At 39.5% G+C, this 26,184-nt stretch overlaps 1 protein-coding gene and 1 long non-coding RNA gene across 2 annotated transcripts in view; one reads left to right on the forward strand and one right to left on the reverse strand.

Annotated features, from left to right (window-relative positions):
* The window catches only part of c18h21orf91 (chromosome 18 C21orf91 homolog), a 180,989-nt gene that overhangs the window by 142,196 nt on the left and 12,609 nt on the right, over positions 1 to 26,184 (forward strand). The window lies entirely within an intron of this gene.
* On the reverse strand, positions 16,801 to 18,838 carry LOC144006808 (uncharacterized). Its single transcript, XR_013279947.1, has 4 exons — positions 18,273 to 18,838; positions 17,354 to 17,597; positions 17,070 to 17,253; positions 16,801 to 16,969 (listed from the first exon to the last, which is right to left on the reverse strand). It is a non-coding gene; the product is annotated as an uncharacterized LOC144006808 (long non-coding RNA).

The following is a 26,184-nucleotide window of genomic DNA, read 5'->3' on the forward strand; positions in this document are numbered from 1 at the left end:
AATGTTTTTCTCCAACCATGTTAACTGGACCTACCTCATATTTGCTCAGATGAGGGTGTCGGCCTTCATGCTGTCACAACATGAAGTTTGTGAGTTTTCGCGAATCGCTGTGGGCGTGGCTAAGCGCTGTTCGCCAAGAAAACAACGCCAATTTTGAGGGTCTAAACATGCACAGAAACTCATGAAACTTGGCACACACATCTGGCCTGGTAAAATTAGCAATATTTTATTGTTGATTGTGCTATTTTTACAAAAATGACTCAATAGCGCCCCCTAGAAATTTTTAACGAAGCAGCCCCGGTTGTACGTTTAAGCAAGAGCTACAAAATTTTTTAGGTGTATTAGGAAGCCCAAGACCTACAAAAAAGTCACTTGGACCCATATGCTATAATGAACAGGAAGTGAGCTACGAATTTTTAAATGTCCCATTTTTGACGATTTTTGCACATTTACAGGGGGCATACTTTTGCCCACTTCTCCTACACGTTTCATCCGACTGACTTCAGACTTGACCTGGACCATGTCAAGACCTGAGCCAACGACAGGGGGAAAAATCTTGACTTTTCGAAATACTATATGATGAAGGCGGGGCATCAAAATTTGTGTTTCGCACTGAAAAAGGATATGCTTAATAACTCCCCGGTACATGCTCCAAAAAATCCCAAACTTGACATGTATGTTTATCATCAAGGCCTGAAAGTATCTCTATGACAACATTCAGTTATATATGCAGCGCCACCTAGCCCTTGAGGCATAAAAAAAAAATACCCCACATACGGTATTTTGTACAAAAAATGTAAACTCATTCTAAGTGTGATAACTAAGTCATTTATGAATATTCTTTTAGTTTCCACCACTCAAAATGTTCACTGGCATCAGACTTATCCAAACATATATATATTTTTATTTATTTTTGATAGCCTCTGTGGACATTAAAAGCAATATCGTGAATGAAGGATATGCTTAATAACTCCCCGGTGCATGCTTCAAAAAATCCCAAACTTGACATGTATATTTATAGTCAAGGCGTGAAGGTATCTCTATGACAAAATTCAGTTATAAATACAGCGCCACCTAGCCCTTGAGGCATATATATATATATATATAAAAAAAATAATAATACCCCACATACGGTATTTTGTACAAAAAATGTACACTCATTCTAAGTGTGACAAATGTTGAGGGTTTCGGCCTTCATGATGTCACAACACGAAGTTTGTGAGTTTTCGCGAATTGCTGTGGGCGTGGCTAAGCGCTGTTCGCCAAGAAAACAACGCCAGTTTTGAGGGTCTAAAAATGCACAGAAACTCATGAAACTTGGCACACACATCTGGCCTGGTAAAATGAGCAATATCTTATTGTTGATTGTGCTATTTTTACAAAAATGACTCAATAGCGCCCCCTAGAAATTTTTAACGAAGCAGCCCCGGTTGTACGTTTAAGCAAGAACGACGAATATTTTTAGGTGTATGAGGGAGCCCAAGACCTACAAAAAAGTCTCTTGGGCCTACATGCTAAAATGAACAGGAAGTGAGCTACGAATTTTTGAATGTCCCATTTTTGACGATATTTGCACATTTACAGGGGGCATACTTTTGCCCACTTCTCCTACACGTTTCATCCGACTGACTTCAGACTTGACCTGGACCATGTCAAGACCTGAGCCAACGACAGGGGGGAAAATCTTGACTTTTCGAAATACTATATGATGAAGGCGGGGCATCAAACTTTGTGTTTCGAACTGAAAAAGGATATGCTTAATAACTTCCCAGTACATCCTCCAAAAAATCCCAAACTTGACATGTATGCTCATAGTCAAGGCCTGAAGGTATCTCTATGACAACATTCAGTTATATATGCAGCGCCACCTAGCCCTTGAGGCAAAACAAAAAAATACCCCACATACGGTATTTTGTACAAAAAATGTAAACTCATTCTAAGTGTGATAACTAAGTCATTTATGAATATTCTTTTACTTTCCACCACTCAAAATTTTCACTAGCATCAGACCTATCCAAACATACGTATTTTTTATTTAGTTTTATTTATTTTTGATAGCCTCTATTGACGTTAAAAGCAGTAACGTGAATGAAGGATATGCTGAATAACTCCCCGGTACATGCTCCAAAAAATCCCACACTTAACATGTATATTTATAGTCAAGGCCTGAAGGTATCTCTATGACAAAATTCAGTGATAAATACTGCGCCACCTAGTCCTTGAGGCATTAAAAAAAAAAAAAAAAACAAAAAAAAAAACACGGTATTTTGAACAAAATTTGTGAACTCGTAAGTGTTATAACTAAGTCATTTATGAATATTCTTTTACTTTCCACTACTCAAGATGTTCACTGGTATCAGACCGATCCAAACAACAGTAGTTTTTTTATTCAGTTTCATTTTTTTTTATCGCCTCTATGGACAATAAAAGCAACATTGTGCAATGAGTACAAGCGATGATGGGTATACATACTTTTGCAAAAAAAAAACAGTCAGGTCAACTCATTCCCTAAAAATAAAAAATGAAGCTGATTTTTGCACATCTTGACAATCACCAAAACACATTGAGCTTGTCACACACATCACACCTGGCAAAAAAAAAATCACATGTAAAGGTTTGTCATGCCATGTTCAAAGAAATTTTGCTCATAATGTGCCAGTACCCCAACGTGCGAGTACCCCAACGTGCAAGTTCCCCAACGTGCAAGTACCCCAACGTGGCCCGGGCTGCGAGGGCCCTTTATAGCTGCTCGCAGCTCTAGTTATTATTATTCTTCTTCTTCTTCTTTATTCTCCGCAAACAATCGCGATTTTGGGTACCTAAATATTCACGAAAACTCACCAAACTTTGCACACTCCTCAGGTCCGGCGAAAAATTTGATATTATGAAGTCATTATAACAACGCGGCTCTATAGCGCCCCCTAGCGTAGAAAAATAAAAACCAAGCCCGACACGTTTGAGCTAGAGCAACGAAAATTGGCAGGCACGTGGAGCACCCCGAGACGCACAAAAAAGTCTATTGGGACCATGTAGCTAAAATGTACAGGAAGTGAGCTATGAATTTTTTAATGTCCAATTTTGGCCTATTTTGGCACATTCACTGTGGTCATGCTTTTTCCCCCTTTGCAAACATTTTTCATCCAATTGACTTCAAACTTGGCATTTATCATCTCAAGACCTAAGAGAACAGCTGGGCAAAACATCTTGCCTTTTCGAAATACTATACGACGGGGGCGGAGCATCAAATATTGCCTTTAAAATTTCATTTGTCCAGAAAGAGCAAATGCTTAATAACTCCCATGTTGAAGCTCCAAAAAATCTCAAACTTCTCAGGCAACGTAATAGTCACAGCCTGAAAACATCTATATGACAAAATTCAGTTATACATATAGCGCCACCTAGTGGTTACAATAAATGTCATACTTTACGTTTTTAGCTACTGTGCTGAGCTTGTTGAAGGGATCCATTTGAAAATTGGTCAGAAAAGCCTTAAGATGTTGATCATGCCCCACACCGAATATTGTAACTTTTCATCAAAGGGCGTGGCCGCTACGGTGACGCAAAATCTGAAGATTTTTCGTGAAAATAAAAGCTGCATTAACTTGACCGAGATGATCCTATCTTCTCAAAATTTCACACATTTGATGAGAGTCCAGCTCTAAAGACATCTACTAACTTACATTTCATCTAACTGATAGCGCCACCTAGTGGCAATTTTTCTTCTTACGAATTTTCTTCTACGTTTTTCTCCAAACACGTTAACTGGACCTACCTCATATTTGCTCAGAGGAGGGTTTCGGCCTTCATGATGTCACAACACGAAGTTTGTGAGTTTTCGCGAATTGCTGTAGGCGTGGCTAAGCGCTGTTCGCCAAGAAAACAACGCCAGTTTTGAGGGTCTAAACATGCACAGAAACTCCTGAAACTTGGCACACACATCTGGCCTGGTAAAATGAGCAATATTTTATTGTTGATTGTGCTATTTTTACAAAAATGACTCAATAGCGCCCCCTCGAAATTTTTAACGAAGCAGCCCCGGTTGTACGTTTAAGCAAAAACGCCGAATATTTTTAGGTGTATGAGGGAGCCCAAGACCTACAAAAACGTCTCTTGTACCCATATGCTAAAATGAACAGGAAGTGAGCTACGAATTTTTGAATGTCCCATTTTTGACGATTTTTGCACATTCACAGGGGGCAGACTTTTGCCCACTTCTCCTACACGTTTCATCCGACTGAGTTAAGACTTGGCCTGGACCATGTCAAGACCTGAGCCAACGACAGGGGGAAAAATTTTGACTTTTCGAAATACTATATGATGAGGGCGGGGCATCAAAATTTGTGTTTCACAATGAAAAAGGATATGCTTGATAACTCCCCGGTACATGCTCCAAAAAATCCCAAACTTGACATGTATGTTTATCGTCAAGGCCTGAAGTTATCTCTATGACAACATTCAGTTATATATGCAGCGCCACCTAGCCCTTGAGGCATGAAAAAAAAATACCCCACATACGGTATTTTGTACAAAAAATGTACACTCATTCTAAGTGTGATAACTAAGTCATTTATGAATATTTTTTTAGTTTCCACCACTCAAAATGTTCACTGGCATCAGACTTATCCAAACATATATATATTTTTATTTATTTTTGATAGCCTCTATGGACATTAAAAGCAATATCGTGAATGAAGGATATGCTTAATAACTCCACGGTACATGCTCCAAAAAAAAATCCCACACTTGACATGTATGCTTATAATCAAGGCCTGAAGGTATCTCTATGACAACATTCAGTTATAAATACAGCGCCACCTAGCCCTTGAGGCTTATATAAAAAAAAATAAAAATACCCCACATACGGTATTTTGTACAAAAAATGTACACTCATTCTAAGTGTGATAACTAAGTCATTTATGAATATTCTTTTAGTTTCCACCACTCAAAATGTTCACTGGCATCAGACTTATCCAAACATACATATTTTTGTTATTTAGTTTTATGTATTTTTGATAGCCTCTATGGACATTAAAAGCAATATCGTGAATGAAGGCTATGCTTAATAAATCCACGGTACATGCTCAAAAAAAAAATCCCACACTTGACATGTATGCTTATAATCAAGGCCTGAAGGTATCTCTATGACAACATTCAGTTATAAATACAGTGCCACCTAGCCCTTGAGGCTTATATAAAAAAAAAATAAAAATACCCCACATACGGTATTTTGTACAAAAAATGTACACTCATTCTAAGTGTGATAACTAAGTCATTTATGAATATTCTTTTAGTTTCCACCACTCAAATTGTTCACTGGCTTCACACCGATCCAAACGTATGTACGTTTCCATTTCGTTTTATTCATTTTTGATTGCCCCTTTGGACAATAAAAGTAACATTGTGCAATGAGTACAACGAGCGATGATGTGTATATACACTTTTACAAAAAAATACCAATCAGGGCAACTCATTGCCTAATAATAAAAAAGGACGCTGATTTTTGCAGGTCTTAACAATCACCAAAACCCGTTGAGCTTGATACACACACTGGCAAAAAAATATTCTACATGTAAACGTTTATTATGCCATTTTCAAAGAAATTTTGCTTCCAATATGCCAGTACCCGAATGTGCCAGTACCCCAACGTGCAAGTACCCCAACGTGCAAGGACCCCAACGTGGCCCGGGCTGCGAGGGCCCTTTATAGCTGCTCGCAGGTCTAGTTATTATTATTCTTCTTTATTCTCCGCAAACAATCGCAATTTTGGGTACCTAAATATTCACGAAAACTCACCGAACTTTGCACACTCCTCAGGTCCGGCGAAAAATTTGATATTATGAAGTCGTTATAACAACGCGACTCTATAGCGCCCCCTAGCATAGAAAAATAAAAACCAAGCCCGGCACGTTTGAGCTAGAGCAACGAAAATTGGCAGGCACGTGTAGCACCCCGAGACGCACAAAAAAGTCTATTGGGACCATGTAGCTAAAATGTACAGGAAGTGAGCTATGAATTTTTTAATGTCCAACTTTGGCCTATTTTGGCACATTCACTGTGGTCATGCTTTTTCCCCCTATGCAAACATTTTTCATCCCATTGACTTCAAACTTGGCATTTATCATCTCAAGACCTGAGAGAACAACTGGGCAAAAAGTCTTGCCTTTTCGAAATACTATATGACGGGGGCGGGGCATCAAATATTGCCTTTAAAATTTCATTTGTCCAGAAAGAGCAAATGCTTAATAACTCCCATGTTCAAGCTCCAAAAAATCTCAAACTTCTCAGGCAACGTAATAGTCACGGCCTGAAAACATCTATATGATAATATTCAGTTATACATATAGCACCACCTAGTGGTAACAATAAATGTCATACTTTACGTTTTTAGCTACTGTGCCGAGCTCGTTGAAGGGATCCAGTTGAAAATTGGCCAGAAAAGCCTTAAGATGTTGATCATGCCCCACACCGAATATTGTAACTTTTCGCCAAAGGGCGTGGCCGCTACGGTGACGCAAATTCTGAAGATTTTTCGTGACAATAAAAGCTGCATTAACTTTACCGAGATGATCCTATCTTCTCAGAATTTCACACATTTGATGAGAGTCCAGCCCTAAAGACATCTACGAACTTATATTTCATCTTACTGATAGCGCCACCTCGTGGCATATTTGTTTCTGACGAATTTTCTTCTACGTTTTTCTCCAAACACGTTAACTGGACCTACCTCATATTTGCTCAGATGAGGGTTTCGGCCTTCACGGTGTCACAACACGAAGTTTGTGAGTTTTCGCGAATTGCTGTGGGCGTGGCTAAGCGCTGTTCGCCAAGAAAACAACGCCAGTTTTGAGGGTCTAAACATGCACAGAAACTCATGAAACTTGGCACACACATCTGGCCTGGTACAATGAGCAATATTTTATTGTTGATTGTGCTATTTTTTAAAAAAAAGAATCAATAGCGCCCCCTAGAAATTTTTAACGAAGCAGCCCCGGTTGTACGTTTAAGCAAGAATGACGAATATTTTTAGGTGTATGAGGGAGCCCAAGACCTACATAAAAGTCTCTTGGACCCATATGCTAAAATGAACAGGAAGTGAGCTACGAATTTTTGAATGTCCCATTTTTGATGATTTTTGCACATTGACAGGGGGCATACTTTTGCCCACTTCTTCTCCACGTTTCATCCGACTGAGTTAAGACTTGACCTGGACCATGTCAAGACCTGAGCCAACGACAGGAGGAAAAATGTTGACTTTTCGAAATACTATATGATGAGGGCGGGGCATCAAAATTTGTGTTTCGCAATGAAAAAGGATATGCTTGATAACTCCCCGGTACATGCTCCAAAAAATCCCAAACTTGACATGTATGTTTATCGTCAAGGCCTGAAGTTATCTCTATGACAACATTCAGTTATATATGCAGCGCCACCTAGCCCTTGAGGCATAAAAAAAAAAATACCCCACATACGGTATTTTGTACAAAAAATGTAAACTCATTCTAAGTGTGATAACTAAGTCATTTATGAATATTCTTTTAGTTTCCACCACTCAAAATGTTCACTGGCATCAGACTTATCCAAACATATATATATTTTTATTTATTTTTGATAGCCTCTGTGGACATTAAAAGCAATATCGTGAATGAAGGATATGCTTAATAACTCCACGGTACATGCTCCAAAAAAAATCCCACACTTGACATGTATGCTTATAATCAAGGCCTGAAGGTATCTCTATGACAACATTCAGTTATAAATACAGCGCCACCTAGCCCTTGAGGCTTATATAAAAAAAAAAAAAAACACATACGGTATTTTGTACAAAAAATGTAAACTCATTCTAAGTGTGATAACTAAGTCATTTATGAATATTCTTTTAGTTTCCACCACTCAAATTGTTCACTGGCTTCACACCGATCCAACCGTATGTACGTTTCCATTTTGTTTTATTCATTTTTGATTGCCCCTTTGGACAATAAAAGTAACATTGTGCAATGAGTACAACGAGCGATGATGTATATATACACTTTTACAAAAAATACCAATCAGGGCAACTCATTGCCTGAAAATAAATAAGGACGCTGATTTTTGCAGGTCTTAACAATCACCAAAACCTGTTGAGCTTGACACACACTGGCAAAAAAAATATTCTTCATGTAAACGTTTATTATGCCATTTTCAAAGAAATTTTGCTTCCAATATGCCAGTACCCCAACGTGCCAGTACCCTAACGTGCAAGTACCCCAACGTGCAAGGACCCCAACGTGGCCGGGCTGCGAGGGTCCTTTATAGCTGCTCGCAGCTCTAGTTATTAGGGCCCGAGCAGCGGCGGCGGCGGTGCCGCTGCGAGGCCCTATTGTTTTTGTAGGAATTCTTCTTATTATTATTATTCTTATTCTTATTATTCTTCTCCGCAAACAATCGCATTTTTGAGACACTAAACGTGACCGAAAACTCACCAAACTTTACACGCACATCAGGCCTGCCGAAAAATTTGATATTTTAAAGTCGCCATACATGATAACAGAAAAATGGCTCCTTAGCGCCCCCTACATAGGTTAAACGGATCCCTGTCCCGCTACGATTGTCCGACGGCTATGAAAATTGTGTGGCACCTGTAGCACATCCCAATGAACAAAAACCTCTTTGAAGTGTGTACCCTAAAATAGACAGAAAGTGAGGTATGAGTATTTAAATGTCCAATTTTTGCCAATTTTTGCACATTTACAGGGGTCATACTTTTGCCCGCTTCTCCTACACGGTTAACCCGATTGACTTCAAACTTGGGATGTACCATCTCAACACCTGGGACAACATCATTGTGAAAAATGAAAAGTTTTTGATATTCTATATGACGGCGGCGGCGCATCAAATTTAGAGTTTAAAAATTCTTACTTCACGAAGCATTGCCGGTTGTACGTTTAATCTAGAGCTACGAAAATTGGTACACATATGTAACAGGCTATGACCTACAAAAAACTCTTTTTGAACCATATGCTAAACCTAACAGGAAGTCCACCATTTTGATTTATTTTGGAACGTGTTGCCATTTTTTTGGCCATTTCATTGGGGTCTTATTTTAACGAACTCCTCCTACAGTGTTTATCCGATCATCTTCAAACTTGGTGTGATTCATCTTAAGATGTTGAAGATGAAAAGTTATTGAAAGCTTTGTATTTCGTCGCACATTGTTGTCATGGCATGCACTGTTTTTAAAGGAAAAAAAATATCCTTAAAGAAGCATTCCCATTTGTACGAAGCAGCTAGAGCTACGAAAATTTGTAGACATATGTAACAGCCCAAGTTGTACAAAAAAGTCTCTTGGTGCCCTGTGCTAAACCCAACAGGAAGTCCCCCAGGGGCCGGGCATCACATTTTGAGCTAAAAAACTCCTCTTTAACAAAGCATACCCGGCTGTACGTTTCACCTAGAGTTACCAACATTTGTAGAGGTATATAACAGCCCTCGAGGTACAAAAAACTCTTTTTGAACCATATGCTAAACCTAACAGGGCGTCCGCCATTTTGATTTACTTTGGAATGTGTTGCCATTTTTTTTGGCCATTTCATAGGGGTCATATTTTAACAAACTCCTCCTACAGAGTTTATCCGATCATCTTCAAACTTGGTGTGATTCATCTTAAGATGTTGAAAATGAAAAGTGATTGAAAGTTTTTTATTTCATCACACGCTGTTGTCGTGGCATGCACTTTTTGCAAAGGAAAAAAATCCTTCTTAATGAAGCATTCCCAGTTGTACGAAGCAGCTAGAGCGACGAAAAATTGTAGACATATGTAACAGCCCAGGATGTACAAAAAAGTCTCTTGGTGCCATGTGCTAAACCCAACAGGAAGTCCCCCAGGGGCCGGGCATCACATTTTGAGCTAAAAAACTCCTCTTTAACGAAGCATTCCCGGTTGTACGTTTCACCTAGCGCTATGATAATTTGCAGGCATACATAAGAGCCCATGATGTACAAAAAAAAGTCTCTTGGAACCATGTGCTAAACCAAACAGGAAGTCTGCCATTTTGATTTATGATGGGATTTGTTGCCATTTTTTGTGGCCTTTTTCAGGGGTCATATTTTAACGAACCCCTCCTACAAAATTTATCCGACTGTCTTCAAACTTGGTGTGTTTCATCTTAAGATGTTTAAGATGCAAAGTAATCGAAAGTTTTTTATTTTGTAACACGCTGTTGCCATAGCAATGCATTGTTTGTCAAGTGCTGCTTTTTTTTTTTTTATACACATGAAAACTCATGAAACTTTGCAAACACATCAGACTTGTCATGAACATGAATTTTCAGAGATTTATTGTGCAATTTGCAATAAATAGCGCCCTCTAGACATTTTTACGAAGCATTTCCGATTGTATGATTTTGCTAGACCTACAAAAAAGTATTATGTAGCCATTTGCCAAACCAAAGAGGAAGACCGCTATTTTGATTTTATTTTGGGAATTATACATCATTTTTGGCCTTTTTCATGAAACTTTGCACAGACAAGGCATGGAAAAAACTAACATTTTAAATGGTCCTTGTTCCATGTAACAGTACCCCAACGTGCCAGTACCCCGACGTGCAAGTAACCCAACGTTGTGCTCAATAGCGCCCTCTATGCATTTTTATGGAGCATTTCCAATTGTATGATTCAAGCGATACACAACTAAAGATGACTTGACCTAGATTTGTGAAAACTGGGAGGCATACCTATTAGCTTAAGCCCTACAAAAAGTATTCTGTAGCCGTATGCTAAACCTAAAAGGAAGTCCGCCATTTTGAATTTATTTTGGGAATTGTGCACAATATTTTGCGTTTTAATTAAACTTTGCACACACAAGGCTTGTCAAAAATATTTTAGATGGTCCTTGTCCTATTTGACAGTACCCCAACGTGCCAGTACCCCGACGTGCAAGTACCCCAACGTGGCCCGGGTTGCGAGGGCCCTTTATAGCTGCTCGCAGCTCTAGTTATTATTATTCTTTATTCTCCGCAAACAATCGCGATTTTGGGTACCTAAATATTCACGAAAACTCACCAAACTTTGCACACTCCTCAGGTCCGGCGAAAAATTTGATATTATGAAGTCGTTATAACAACGCGACTCTATAGCGCCCCCTAGCGTAGAAAAATAAAAACCAAGCCCGGCACGTTTGAGCTAGAGCAACGAAAATTGGCAGGCACGTGTAGCACCCCGAGACGCACAAAAAAGTCTATTGGGACCATGTAGCTAAAATGTACAGGAAGTGAGCTATGAATTTTTTAATGTCCAATTTTGGCCTATTTTGGCACATTCACTGTGGTCATGCTTTTTCCCCCTTTGCAAACATTTTTCATCCAATTGACTTCAAACTTGGCATTTATCATCTCAAGACCTAAGAGAACAGCTGGGCAAAACATCTTGCCTTTTCGAAATACTATACGACGGGGGCGGAGCATCAAATATTGCCTTTAAAATTTCATTTGTCCAGAAAGAGCAAATGCTTAATAACTCCCATGTTCAAGCTCCAAAAAATCTCAAACTTCTCAGGCAACGTAATAGTCACAGCCTGAAAACATCTATATGACAAAATTCAGTTATACATATAGCGCCACCTAGTGGTTACAATAAATGTCATACTTTACGTTTTTAGCTACTGTGCTGAGCTTGTTGAAGGGATCCATTTGAAAATTGGTCAGAAAAGCCTTAAGATGTTGATCATGCCCCACACCGAATATTGTAACTTTTCGTCAAAGGGCGTGGCCGCTACGGTGACGCAAAATCTGAAGATTTTTCGTGAAAATAAAAGCTGCATTAACTTGACCGAGATGATCCTATCTTCTCAAAATTTCACACATTTGATGAGAGTCCAGCTCTAAAGACATCTACTAACTTACATTTCATCTAACTGATAGCGCCACCTAGTGGCAATTTTTTTTCTTACGAATTTTCTTCTACGTTTTTCTCCAAACACGTTAACTGGACCTACCTCATATTTGCTCAGAGGAGGGTTTCGGCCTTCATGATGTCACAACACGAAGTTTGTGAGTTTTCGCGAATTGCTGTAGGCGTGGCTAAGCGCTGTTCGCCAAGAAAACAACGCCAGTTTTGAGGGTCTAAACATGCACAGAAACTCCTGAAACTTGGCACACACATCTGGCCTGGTAAAATGAGCAATATTTTATTGTTGATTGTGCTATTTTTACAAAAATGACTCAATAGCGCCCCCTTGAAATTTTTAACGAAGCAGCCCCGGTTGTACGTTTAAGCAAGAACGCCGAATATTTTTAAGTGTATGAGGGAGCCCAAGACCTACAAAAAAGTCTCTTGTACCCATATGCTAAAATGAACAGGAAGTGAGCTACGAATTTTTGAATGTCCCATTTTTGACGATTTTTGCACATTCACAGGGGGCAGACTTTTGCCCACTTCTCCTACACGTTTCATCCGACTGAGTTAAGACTTGGCCTGGACCATGTCAAGACCTGAGCCAACGACAGGGGGAAAAATTTTGACTTTTCGAAATACTATATGATGAGGGCGGGGCATCAAAATTTGTGTTTCACAATGAAAAAGGATATGCTTGATAACTCCCCGGTACATGCTCCAAAAAATCCCAAATTTGACATGTATGTTTATCGTCAAGGCCTGAAGTTATCTCTATGACAACATTCAATTATATATGCAGCGCCACCTAGCCCTTGAGGCATGAAAAAAAAATACCCCACATACGGTATTTTGTACAAAAAATGTACACTCATTCTAAGTGTGATAACTAAGTCATTTATGAATATTTTTTTAGTTTCCACCACTCAAAATGTTCACTGGCATCAGACTTATCCAAACATATATATTTTTTTATTTATTTTTGATAGCCTCTATGGACATTAAAAGCAATATCGTGAATGAAGGATATGCTTAATAACTCCACGGTACATGCTCCAAAAAAAAATCCCACACTTGACATGTATGCTTATAATCAAGGCCTGAAGGTATCTCTATGACAACATTCAGTTATAAATACAGCGCCACCTAGCCCTTGAGGCTTATATAAAAAATAAAAAAAAATACCCCACATACGGTATTTTGTACAAAAAATGTACACTCATTCTAAGTGTGATAACTAAGTCATTTATGAATATTCTTTTAGTTTCCACCACTCAAATTGTTCACTGGCTTCACACCGATCCAAACGTATGTACGTTTCCATTTTGTTTTATTCATTTTTGATTGCCCCTTTGGACAATAAAAGTAACATTGTGCAATGAGTACAACGAGCGATGATGTATATATACACTTTTACAAAAAATACCAATCAGGGCAACTCATTGCCTAAAAATAAAAAAGGACGCTGATTTTTGCAGGTCTTAACAATCACCAAAACCCGTTGAGCTTGACACACACACTGGCAAAAAAATATTCTACATGTAAACGTTTATTATGCCATTTTCAAAGAAATTTTGCTTCCAATATGCCAGTACCCCAACGTGCCAGTACCCCAACGTGCAAGTACCCCAACGTGCAAGGACCCCAACGTGGCCCGGGCTGCGAGGGCCCTTTATACCCCAACGTGCCAGTACCCTAACGTGCAAGGACTCCAACGTGGCCCGGGCTGCGAGGGCCCTTTATAGCTGCTCGCAGCTCTAGTTCTTCTTCTTCTTCTTCTTCTTTATTCTCCGCAAACGATCGCGATTTTGGGTACCTAAACATTCACGAAAACTCACCGAACTTTGCGCACTCTTCGGGCCCGGCGAAAAATTTGATATTATGAAGGCGTCATAACAACGCGACTCTATAGCGCCCCCTAGCGTAGAAAAATAATAACCAAGCCCGGCACGTTTGAGCTAGAGCAACGAAAATTGGCAGGCACGTGTAGCACCCCGAGACGCACAAAAAAGTCTATTGGGACCATGTAGCTAAAATGTACAGGAAATGAGCTATGAATTTTTTAATGTCCAATTTTGGCCTATTTTGGCACATTCACTGTGGTCATGCTTTTTCCCCCAATGCAAACATTTTTCATCCAGTTGTCTTCAAAATTGGCATTTATCATCTCAAGACCTGAGACAACAGCTGGGCAAAACATCTTGCCTTTTCGAAATACTATATGACGGGGGCGGAGCATCAAATATTGCCTTTAAAATTTCATTTGTCCAGAAAGAGCAAATGCTTAATAACTCCCATGTTCAAGCTCCAAAAAATCTCAAACTTCTCAGGCAATGTAATAGTCACAGCCTGAAAACATCTATATGATAAAATTCAGTTATACATATAGCGCCACCTAGTGGTTACAATAAATGTCATACTTTACATTTTTAGCTACTGTGCTGAGCTCGTTGAAGGGATCCAGTTGAAAATTGGTCAGAAAAGCCTTAAGATGTTGATGATGCCCCACACCGAATATTGTAACTTTTCGCCAAAGGGCGTGGCCGCTACGGTGACGCAAAGTCTGAAGATTTTTCGTGACAATAAAAGCTGCATTAACTTGACCGAGATGATCCTATCTTCTCAAAATTTCACACATTTGATGAGAGTCCAGCTCTAAAGACATCTACTAACTTACATTTCATCTAACTGATAGCGCCACCTAGTGGCAATTTTTTTTCTTACGAATTTTCTTCTACGTTTTTCTTCAAACACGTTAACTGGACCTACCTCATATTTGCTCAGATGAGGGTTTCGGCCTTCATGATGTCACAACACGAAGTTTGTGAGTTTTCGCGAATTGCTGTGGGCGTGGCTAAGCGCTGTTCGCCAAGAAAACAACGCCAGTTTTGAGGGTCTAAACATGCACAGAAACTCCTGAAACTTGGCACACACATCTGGCCTGGTAAAATGAGCAATATTTTATTGTTGATTGTGCTATTTTTACAAAAATGACTCAATAGCGCCCCCTCGAAATTTTTAACGAAGCAGCCCCGGTTGTACGTTTAAAGCCCCAGTGTGTAGCTCACGACCGCCATCTATCGGTCAAACAAGATAATGCAATGATTTTAAGCACACGAACTACGGCGTCTCAGAGAGACCCTACTTCAACAGCCTACCACCAATTTCACCGGAACAGAACGCAAACAACTTCTGGTATCCCTCGAGTGATGACGTAAGTGAATTGCATTTGTTAGACATACTGTACAGACCCCTAATATTTGTGATTTAGTCATTTAATTTCAGAATTAATATTTTTGTCGGCATTGTTAGGAAATACTGTACGTCAGCTAATGATAATGGCTATCTATGTTCATATTTGTTAGTGCAACTAAACTATGCAACAGAGAACACACAGTTATGTTATATGTTTTATAGACATGTGGACCATCTCAAAGAGGGCGAGGAGGGGGCGAGAGAGACGACGAGGAAGAGAACGCGGAAGTGAACGCGGTGTCTCGTAACGTACAATTATGTCATCATGGAAAAATAATTCCATTCGAGCATGCATGTGAATGGCTCAAAACATACCTTTGCTTGGAATATGTGGTATTTAGATTACATCGTTTGCTGATATGTTTAGTATATCGTGCAAAAATAACGGTGTTAACTGAACTACACATCTGCAACTCAGACTCGTAATTCCCCCCGTGTCTTGTTGCTACTAACCACTCAGAAAAGTGCTGCTTACAAAAACATTTGAAACCCTTTACTCAAGATATCGATTTGTCACCATATTGAACAATTTTACCTAATAAATATCACTAAGCAACTTAATTAGTTTTGATTGAAGATACAACAGCTTCCTTGTACTTCGATGTGCAGGAATTTACATGGCTTTCACAAATAGTCTTGCTCATATAATAATGTACTTCATTGGCTCAGTGACTTTCAGTTCATTGTTTGGTACCTCATCTGACATACAATTGTTACCTTCTTGCAGAGACTCGTACAGGAAATGACCATGGAGGAACATGAAGATATCCAAGTCCAGCTGATAGACTGACACCAAGAAATACCTTTTGACACATTGCTGACACATCAGCACCACCATGATTTCCTGTACCTGGATCCCACATCAGCACCACCATGATTTCCTGTACCTGGATCCCAGACTGCAGCACCTTGGTGACTTGTGGCAAATAAGTGACACTTTCCCAGATCCTCGAGGACAATACAAAGGTTTTTTACCTGGCATATAATTAGTCCATGTCTGACACTTGCTGTAGTTTGTATAACTTGTATATTGTTGTTGTGTGTTAATTTGTACATTTTGAATAACTAAAAAATACTATTTCCTTTGGCGTCAACATGCAGTGTTCATTCGACACCTAACCTAACACTATTTTACATGACTAGAAATGTAAAACATCAAAAGCCTGGAGAATTATTATAAATGCTTGCAATGACAAGCAATTCTTCATTGGCCAATGAATGTAAGGTACAGTACATGAAAATGAATAAATAAAATAAAGTAAAATAAAAGTCTACATGAAATGAACATATTAACTAAAAAAAAAAAAAAATGCTGTTATAATATAATGAGCGACATGAATTGCAGTTGATCCAGAAATTTACCAATACGCTGTGCATTTCAAAATATGGAAAATAGACATACAGGTTTGGGCCAAAGGTAGTGTTACAGAGCAGGTATGTGTTGTACACAGCTAAAATATCTGATTAACTCAATACCATGATGGGTTTTTTTTTTTTGTGTGTGTGTGTGTGTGTGCTGACATTGTCCCCCATTAACATTGCAACATTCCTCAAACTCTCCCGAACACATAGTATGATCTGTAACACTACTTTTCGCCTACTCTATGATGTTATTGGGGCAAAATCAAGGAAGGCTTGTCCATTGATTGTGTGAACAGACTGCAGTAAAAATGAAGTCACTTCAATGTTTGCTGGTTTTATTAAGTTTGACATGCTCCTTGACTGCACAAGTACATGTTATGGAGTGAGGGCATGTTCCCACCAACGATGATATCATATTCTTCAAAGGCTTGCTGAGGAAAGTGAGGGAGGAGTCACTCCATGGCTTCAGACACCTGGTCAGCAGGTCCTGTGTAAAACAAGTGGTGCTTGTACATGTGACCATTCCGTATTGCTTCACACAAAAAGTTAATGTAGTGTGCAATGCCGTCCATATGTAAATGACATACCAAGACGTCGTCTGACTTCAGTTTGTTGCAGCTCAGATATGGTAGGTGGAGATACTGGTGGTACAACACCGAAGCCTTCTGGGGTCCTGCATTCAAGTGTCCTAATTTGGGACATTCCAATTTGGCTGCTGAGGAAAGTGAGGGAGGAGTCACTCCATGGCTTCAGACACCTGGTCAGCAGGTCCTGTGTAAAACAAGTGGTGCTTGTACACGTGACCATTCCGTATTGCTTCACACAAAAAGTTCATGTAGTGTGCAATGCCGTCCATATGTAAATGACATACCAAGACGTCGGCTGACTTCAGTTTGTTGCAGCTCAGATATGGTAGGTGGAGATACTGGTGGTACAACACCGAAGCCTTCTGGGGTCCTCCATTCAAGTGTCCTCATTCGGGGCATTCCAATTTGGCTGCTGACTCTCCCCTTGATATTTTTTTTTCTTGCAAGTCGGTGATGTATTTAAACGGTGCATGAATGCTTGTATACATCAGAATATGGTTCTGGAACCCCTCTATTTTGGCTGTTGATCTAGTGTGACACAAACAAAAACACAATTATAAAATAAAATAGAATAATTGATGATACTACTATATGTCACCAACTTTCCAACAAAGCCCCCAAAATAGAGGTAAGATCTTTAGTTTTTGGGCCCAAAACATTGTATTAGCTAGATAAAAGTAACTTGACTGCATACTGCATAGAATATGCAAAGGCTGCTTGCTTGTCGAATTTCCGTGGAAAACGTGGCAGCCTGTAAATTCTTGTGCACCCAATTACACAATGGACCAGTACACACTTGAGTGAGAGTTCAGACTCTAGCAGTGCTTACGGTACAGCCAGCATTTAAGTCCAGAAAGTTATTCCCTGCCGAAAATTAATTTCGAGAACACTATTTTCACCAACCACAACGAAAATAATTTTCAACTCCTCCACTAATACAGTATGCTTTAGATTCTCCATTCAAGTTATGGGCAAATATACCTCCGAAATCACAGTTATATTACATTACACAATAACTTGCGCATTTACTCTTTTTTTTTTCCAAAGCAAGTAGCTACATAACGAAATCGTTCGAGTGGTGCGGAGTTGCTAATCAACAGCTACAGTGATCGTAAAACAAAGGTACGAACATCGTATTAATTAGTACAGTGTATACTTTTTCTCTCGCTCTCAAAACGTAAACACAAATGTACTCTTACTTACCGGTCAAGTAGAAAGCAGTCGAAGGCACCGGCACGTCCCAAACCTAGTCTGTTCCTCATTTCTCTCCATCTGGCAAATGCGGCTACAATATAAACTCTTGTTTTGTCGCGCTGAAATAAAATAAATTCCCAAAGTAAGTGTGATGCTTGATAATGCTCTCTTCGGGGACCGGAAACTCTTCTTCTTCGTGGAAATGCGGTCGCCATACAAACCGGAAGTGCGTTCCAAAAACGCGTTAAGAAATGGAGCGCTGAAATTTGTGTTTGACGGCACCCGTAGCAGAAAGATGGCGGCGAAACATGGCGGACACTAGAAGCCGCGGCTCGGACATGTAAGATAATTTGCGATTTCTAGACTAACCGTTATATTTAAAAAAAGTACGTTTATGCGATACAACATATCTTTTTACATACTACTAACACAAACAATTGGTTTTTTTCCCGAATGATTTATTGTTTCACCACTAGATGCCACTGTATAATACTGAGTGTACCTTTAAGCAAGAATGACGAATATTTTTAGGTGTATGAGGGAGCCCAAGACCTACAAAAAAGTCTCTTGTACCCATATGCTAAAATGAACAGGAAGTGAGCTACGAATTTTTGAATGTCCCATTTTTTACGATTTTTGCACATTCACAGGGGGCAGACTTTTGCCCACTTCTCCTACACGTTTCATCCGACTGAGTTAAGACTTGGCCTGGACCATGTCAAGACCTGAGCCAACGACAGGGGGAAAAATTTTGACTTTTCGAAATACTATATGATGAGGGCGGGGCATCAAAATTTGTGTTTCGCAATGTAAAAGGATATGCTTGATAACTCCCCGGGACATGCTCCAAAAAATCCCAAACTTGACATGTATGTTTTACGTCAAGGCCTGAAGTTATCTCTATGACAACATTCAGTTATATATGCAGCGCCACCTAGCCCTTGAGGCATGAAAAAAAAATACCCCACATACGGTATTTTGTACAAAAAATGTAAACTCATTCTAAGTGTGATAACGAAGTCATTTATGAATATTCTTTTAGTTTCCACCACTCAAAATGTTCACTGGCATCAGACTTATCCAAACATATATATATTTTTATTTATTTTTGATAGCCTCTATGGACATTAAAAGCAATATCGTGAATGAAGGATATGCTTAATAACTCCACGGTACATGCTCCAAAAAAAATCCCACACTTGACATGTATGCTTATAATCAAGGCCTAAAGGTATCTCTATGACAACATTCAGTTATAAATACAGCGCCACCTAGCCCTTGAGGCTTATATAAAAAATAAAAAAAATACCCCACATACGGTATTTTGTACAAAAAATGTACACTCATTCTAAGTGTGATAACTAAGTCATTTATGAAAATTCTTTTAGTTTCCACCACTCAAATTGTTCACTGGCTTCACACCGATCCAAACGTATGTACGTTTCCATTTTGTTTTATTCATTTTTGATTGCCCCTTTGGACAATAAAAGTAACATTGTGCAATGAGTACAACGAGCGATGATGTGTATATACACTTTTACAAAAAAATACCAATCAGGGCAACTCATTGCCTAAAAATAAAAAAGGACGCTGATTTTTGCAGGTCTTAACAATCACCAAAACCCGTTGAGCTTGACACACACACTGGCAAAAAAATATTCTACATGTAAACGTTTATTCTGCCATTTTCAAAGAAATTTTGCTTCCAATATGCCAGTACCCCAATGTGCCAGTACCCCAACGTGCAAGTACCCCAACGTGCAAGGACCCCAACGTGGCCCGGGCTGCGAGGGCCCTTTATAGCTGCTCGCAGCTCTAGTTATTATTAGGGCCCGAGCAGCTACCGCTGCGAGGTCCCTATTGTTTTTCGATCGGATTATTATTATTATTATTATTATTCTTCTTCTTCTTCTTCTTCTTCTTCTTCTCCGTAAACGATCGCGATTTTGGGTACCTAAACATTCACGAAAACTCACCGAACTTTGCACACTCCTCAGGCCCGGCGAAAAATTTGATATTATGAAGTCGTCATAACAACGCGACTCTATAGCGCCCCCTAGCGTAGAAAAATAAAAACCAAGCCTGGCACGTTTGAGCTAGAGCAACGAAAATTGGCAGGCACGTGTAGCACCCCGAGACGCACAAAAAAGTCTATTGGGACCATGTAGCTAAAATGTACAGGAAATGAGCTATGAATTTTTTTATGTCCAATTTTGGCCTATTTTGGCACATTCACTGTGGTCATGCTTTTTCCCCCTCTGCAAACATTTTTCATCCAATTCACATCAAACTTGGCATTTATCATCTCAAGACCTGAGAGAACAACTGGGCAAAAAGTCTTGCCTTTTCGAAATACTATATGATGGGGGCGGGGCATCAAATATTGTCTTTAAAATTTCATTTGTCCAGAAAGAGCAAATGCTTAATAACTCCCATGTTCAAGCTCCAAAAAATCTCAAACTTCTCAGGCAACGTAATAGTCACGGCCTGAAAACATCTATATGATAAAATTCAGTTATACATATAGCGCCACCTAGTGGTGACAATAAATGTCATACTTTACGTTTTTAGCTACTGCGCTGAGCCCGTTGAAGGGATCCAGTTGAAAGTTGGTCAGAAAAGCCTTAAGATGTTGATCATGCCCCACACCGAATATTGTAACTTTTCGCCAAAGGGCGTGGCCGCTACGGTGCCGCAAAGTCTGAAGATTTTTCGTGACAATAAAAGCTGCATGAACTTGACCGAGATGATCCTATCTTCTCAAAATTTCACACATTTGATGAGAGTCCAGCCCTAAAGACATCTACGAACTTATATTTCATCTTACTGATAGCGCCACCTAGTGGCAATTTTTTTTCTTACGAATTTTCTTGTACATTTTTTCTCCAAACACGTTACCTGGACCAACCTCATATTTGCTCAGATGAGGGTTTCGGCCTTCATGATGTCACAACACGAAGTTTGTGAGTTTTCGCGAATCGCTGTGGGCGTGGCTAAGCACTGTTCGCCAAGAAAACAACGCCAGTTTTGAGGGTCTAAACATGCGCAGAAACTCATGAAACTTGGCACACACATCTGGCCTGGTAAAATGAACAATATTTTATTGTTGATTGTGCTATTTTTAAAAAAATGACTCAATAGCGCCCCCTCGAAATTTTTAACGAAGCAGCCCCGGTTGTACGTTTAAGCAAGAACGACGAATATTTTTAGGTGTATGAGGGAGCCCAAGACCTACAAAAAAGTCTCTTGTACCCATATGCTAAAATGAACAGGAAGTGAGCTACGAATTTTTGAATGTCCCATTTTTGACGATTTTTGCACATTTTCAGGGGGCATACTTTTGCCCACTTCTCCTACACGTTTTATCCGACTGACTTATGACTTGACCTGGACCATGCCAAGACCTGAGCCAACAACAGACGGAAAAATCTTGACTTTCGGAAATACTATATGGTGAGGGCGGGGCATCAAAATTTGTGTTTCGCACTGAAAAAGGATATGCTTAATAACTCCCCGGTACATGCTCCAAAAAATCCCAAACTTGACATGTATGTTTATCGTCAAGGCCTGAAGGTATCTCTATGACAACATTCAGTTATATATGCAGCGCCACCTAGCCCTTGAGGCATGAAAAAAAAATACCCCACATACGGTATTTTGTACAAAAAATGTACACTCATTCTAAGTGTGATAACTAAGTCATTTATGAATATTTTTTTAGTTTCCACCACTCAAAATGTTCACTGGCATCAGACTTATCCAAACATATATATATTTTTATTTATTTTTGATAGCCTCTATGGACATTAAAAGCAATATCGTGAATGAAGGATATGCTTAATAACTCCACGGTACATGCTCCAAAAAAAAATCCCACACTTGACATGTATGCTTATAATCAAGGCCTGAAGGTATCTCTATGACAACATTCAGTTATAAATACAGCGCCACCTAGCCCTTGAGGCTTATATAAAAATAAAAAAAAATACCCCACAAACGGTATTTTGTACAAAAAATGTACACTCATTCTAAGTGTGATAACTAAGTCATTTATGAATATTCTTTTAGTTTCCACCACTCAAATTGTTCACTGGCTTCACACCGATCCAAACGTATGTACGTTTCCATTTTGTTTTATTCATTTTTGATTGCCCCTTTGGACAATAAAAGTAACATTGTGCAATGAGTACAACGAGCGATGATGTGTATATACACTTTTACAAAAAAATACCAATCAGGGCAACTCATTGCCTAAAAATAAAAAAGGACGCTGATTTTTGCAGGTCTTAACAATCACCAAAACCCGTTGAGCTTGACACACACACTGGCAAAAAAATATTCTACATGTAAACGTTTATTATGCCATTTTCAAAGAAATTTTGCTTCCAATATGCCAGTACCCCAACGTGCCAGTACCCCAACGTGCAAGTACCCCAACGTGGCCCGGGCTGCGAGGGCCCTTTATAGCTGCTCGCAGCTCTAGTTATTATTATTATTCTTCTTCTTCTTCTTTATTCTCCGCAAACAATCGCGATTTTGGGTACCTAAACATTCACGAAAACTCACCGAACTTTGCACGCTCCTCAGGCCTGGCGAAAAATTTGATATTATGAAGTCGTTATAACAACGCGACTCTATAGCGCCCCCTAGCATAGAAAAATAAAAACCAAGCCCGGCACGTTTGAGCTAGAGCAACGAAAATTGGCAGGCACGTGTAGCACCCCGAGACGCACAAAAAAGTCTATTGGGACCATGTAGCTAAAATGTACAGGAAGTGAGCTATGAATTTTTTAATGTCCAATTTTGGCCTATTTTGGCACATTCACTGTGGTCATGCTTTTTCCCCCTATGCAAACATTTTTCATCCCATTGACTTCAAACTTGGCATTTATCATCTCAAGACCTAAGAGAACAGCTGGGCAAAAAGTCTTGCCTTTTCGAAATACTATATGACGGGGGCAGGGCATCAAATATTGCCTTTAAAATTTCATTTGTCCAGAAAGAGCAAATGCTGAATAACTCCCATGTACAAGCTCCAAAAAATCTCAAACTTCTCAGGCAACGTAATAGTCACGGCCTGAAAACATCTATATGACAAAATTCAGTTATACATATAGCGCCACCTAGTGGTTACAATAAATGTCATACTTTACGTTTTTAGCTACTGTGCTGAGCTCGTTGAAGGGATCCAGTTGAAAATTGGTCAGAAAAGCCTTAAGATGTTGATGATGCCCCACACCGAATATTGTAACTTTTCGCCAAAGGGCGTGGCCGCTACGGTGACGCAAAGTCTGAAGATTTTTCGTGACAATAAAAGCTGCATTAACTTGACCGAGATGATCCTATCTTCTCAAAATTTCACACATTTGATGAGAGTCCAGCTCTAAAGACATCTACTAACTTACATTTCATCTAACTGATAGCGCCACCTAGTGGCAATTTTTTTTCTTACGAATTTTCTTCTACGTTTTTCTCCAAACACGTTAACTGGACCTACCTCATATTTGCTCAGATGAGGGTTTCGGCCTTCATGATGTCACAACACGAAGTTTGGGAGTTTTCGCGAATTGCTGTGGGCGTGGCTAAGCGCTGTTCGCCAAGAAAACAATGCCAGTTTTGAGGGTCTAAACATGCACAGAAACTCCTGAAACTTGGCACACACATCTGGCCTGGTAAAATGAGCAATATTTTATTGTTGATTGTGCTATTTTTACAAAAATGAATCAATAGCGCCCCCTAGAAATTTTTAACGAAGCAGCCCCGGTTGTATGTTTAAGCAAGAACGACAAATATTTTTAGGTGCATGAGGGAGCCCAAGACCTACAAAAAAGTCTCTTGTACCCATATGCTAAAATGAACAGGAAGTGAGCTATGAATTTTTGAATGTCCCATTTTTTACGATTTTTGCACATTCACAGGGGGCAGACTTTTGCCCACTTCTCCTACACGTTTCATCCGACTGAGTTAAGACTTGGCCTGGACCATGTCAAGACCTGAGCCAACGACAGGGGGAAAAATTTTGACTTTTCGAAATACTATATGATGAGGGCGGGGCATCAAATTTTGTGTTTCACAATGAAAAAGGATATGCTTGATAACTCCCCGGTACATGCTCCAAAAAATCCCAAACTTGACATGTATGTTTATCGTCAAGGCCTGAAGTTATCTCTATGACAACATTCAGTTATATATGCAGCGCCACCTAGCCCTTGAGGAATAAAAAAAAAATACCCCACATACGGTATTTTGTACAAAAAATGTACACTCATTCTAAGTGTGATAACTAAGTCATTTATGAATATTCTTTTAGTTTCCACCACTCAAATTGTTCACTGGTTTCACACCGATCCAAACGTATGTACATTTCCATTTTGTTTTATTCATTTTTGATTGCCCCTTTGGACAATAAAAGTAACATTGTGCAATGAGTACAACGAGCGATGATGTGTATATACACTTTTACAAAAAATACCAATCAGGGCAACTCATTGCCTAAAAATAAAAAATAAGACGCTGATTTTTGCAGATCTTAACAATCACCAAAACCCATTGAGCTTGACACTGCATCACACCTGGCAAAAAAATAAATAAAAAAAAATCCACGTTTATCATGCCATTTTCAAAGAAATTCTGCTTCCAATGTGCCAGTACCCCAACGTGCAAGTACCCCAACGTGGCCCGGGCTGCGAGGGCCCTTTATAGCTGCTCGCAGCTCTAGTTATTCTTCTTCTTCTTCTTCTTCTTTATTCTCCGCAAACGATCGCGATTTTGGGTACCTAAACATTCACGAAAACTCACCGAACTTTGCACACTCCTCAGGCCCGGCGAAAAATTTGATATTATGAAGTCGTCATAACAACGCAACTCTATAGCGCCCCCTAGCGTAGAAAAATAAAAACCAAGCCCGGCACGTTTGAGCTAGAGCAACGAAAATTGGCAGGCACGTGGAGCACCCCTAGATGCACAAAAAAGTCTATTGGGACCATGTAGCTAAAATGTACAGGAAGTGAGCTATGAATTTTTTAATGTCCAATTTTGGCCTATTTTGGCACATTCACTGTGGTCATGCTTTTTCCCCCTTTGCAAACATTTTTCATCCAATTGACTTCAAACTTGGCATTTATCATCTCAAGACCTGAGAGAACAACTGGGCAAAACATCTTGCCTTTTTGAAATACTATATGACGGGGGCGGGGCATCAAATATTGCCTTTAAAATTTCATTTGTCCAGAAAGAGCAAATGCTTAATAACTCCCATGTTCAAGCTCCAAAAAATCTCAAACTTCTCAGGCAACGTAATAGTCACGGCCTGAAAACATCTATATGATAAAATTCAGTTATACATATAGCGCCACCTAGTGGTTACAATAAATGTCATACTTTACGTTTTTAGCTACTGTGCTGAGCTTGTTGAAGGGATCCATTTGAAAATTGGTCAGAAAAGCCTTAAGATGTTGATCATGCCCCACACCGAATATTGTAACTTTTCGCCAAAGGGCGTGGCCGCTACGGTGACGCAAAGTCTGAAGATTTTTCGTGAAAATAAAAGCTGCATTAACTTGACCGAGATGATCCTATCTTCTCAAAATTTCACACATTTGATGAGAGTCCAGCCCTAAAGACATCTACTGACTTATATTTCATCTAACTGATAGCGCCACCTAGTGGCAATTTTTTTTCTTACGAATTTTCTTCTACGTTTTTCTCCAAACACGTTAACTGGACCTACCTCATATTTGCTCAGATGAGGGTTTCGGCCTTCATGATGTCACAACACGAAGTTTGTGAGTTTTCGCGAATTGCTGTGGGTGTGGCTAAGCGCTGTTCGCCAAGACAACAACGCCAGTTTTGAGGGTCTAAACATGCACAGAAACTCATGAAACTTGGCACACACATCTGGCCTGGTAAAATGAGCAATATT

This window comes from Festucalex cinctus, chromosome 18, assembly GCF_051991245.1.
Source record: "Festucalex cinctus isolate MCC-2025b chromosome 18, RoL_Fcin_1.0, whole genome shotgun sequence".
NCBI classification, from domain to species: domain Eukaryota; kingdom Metazoa; phylum Chordata; class Actinopteri; order Syngnathiformes; family Syngnathidae; genus Festucalex; species Festucalex cinctus.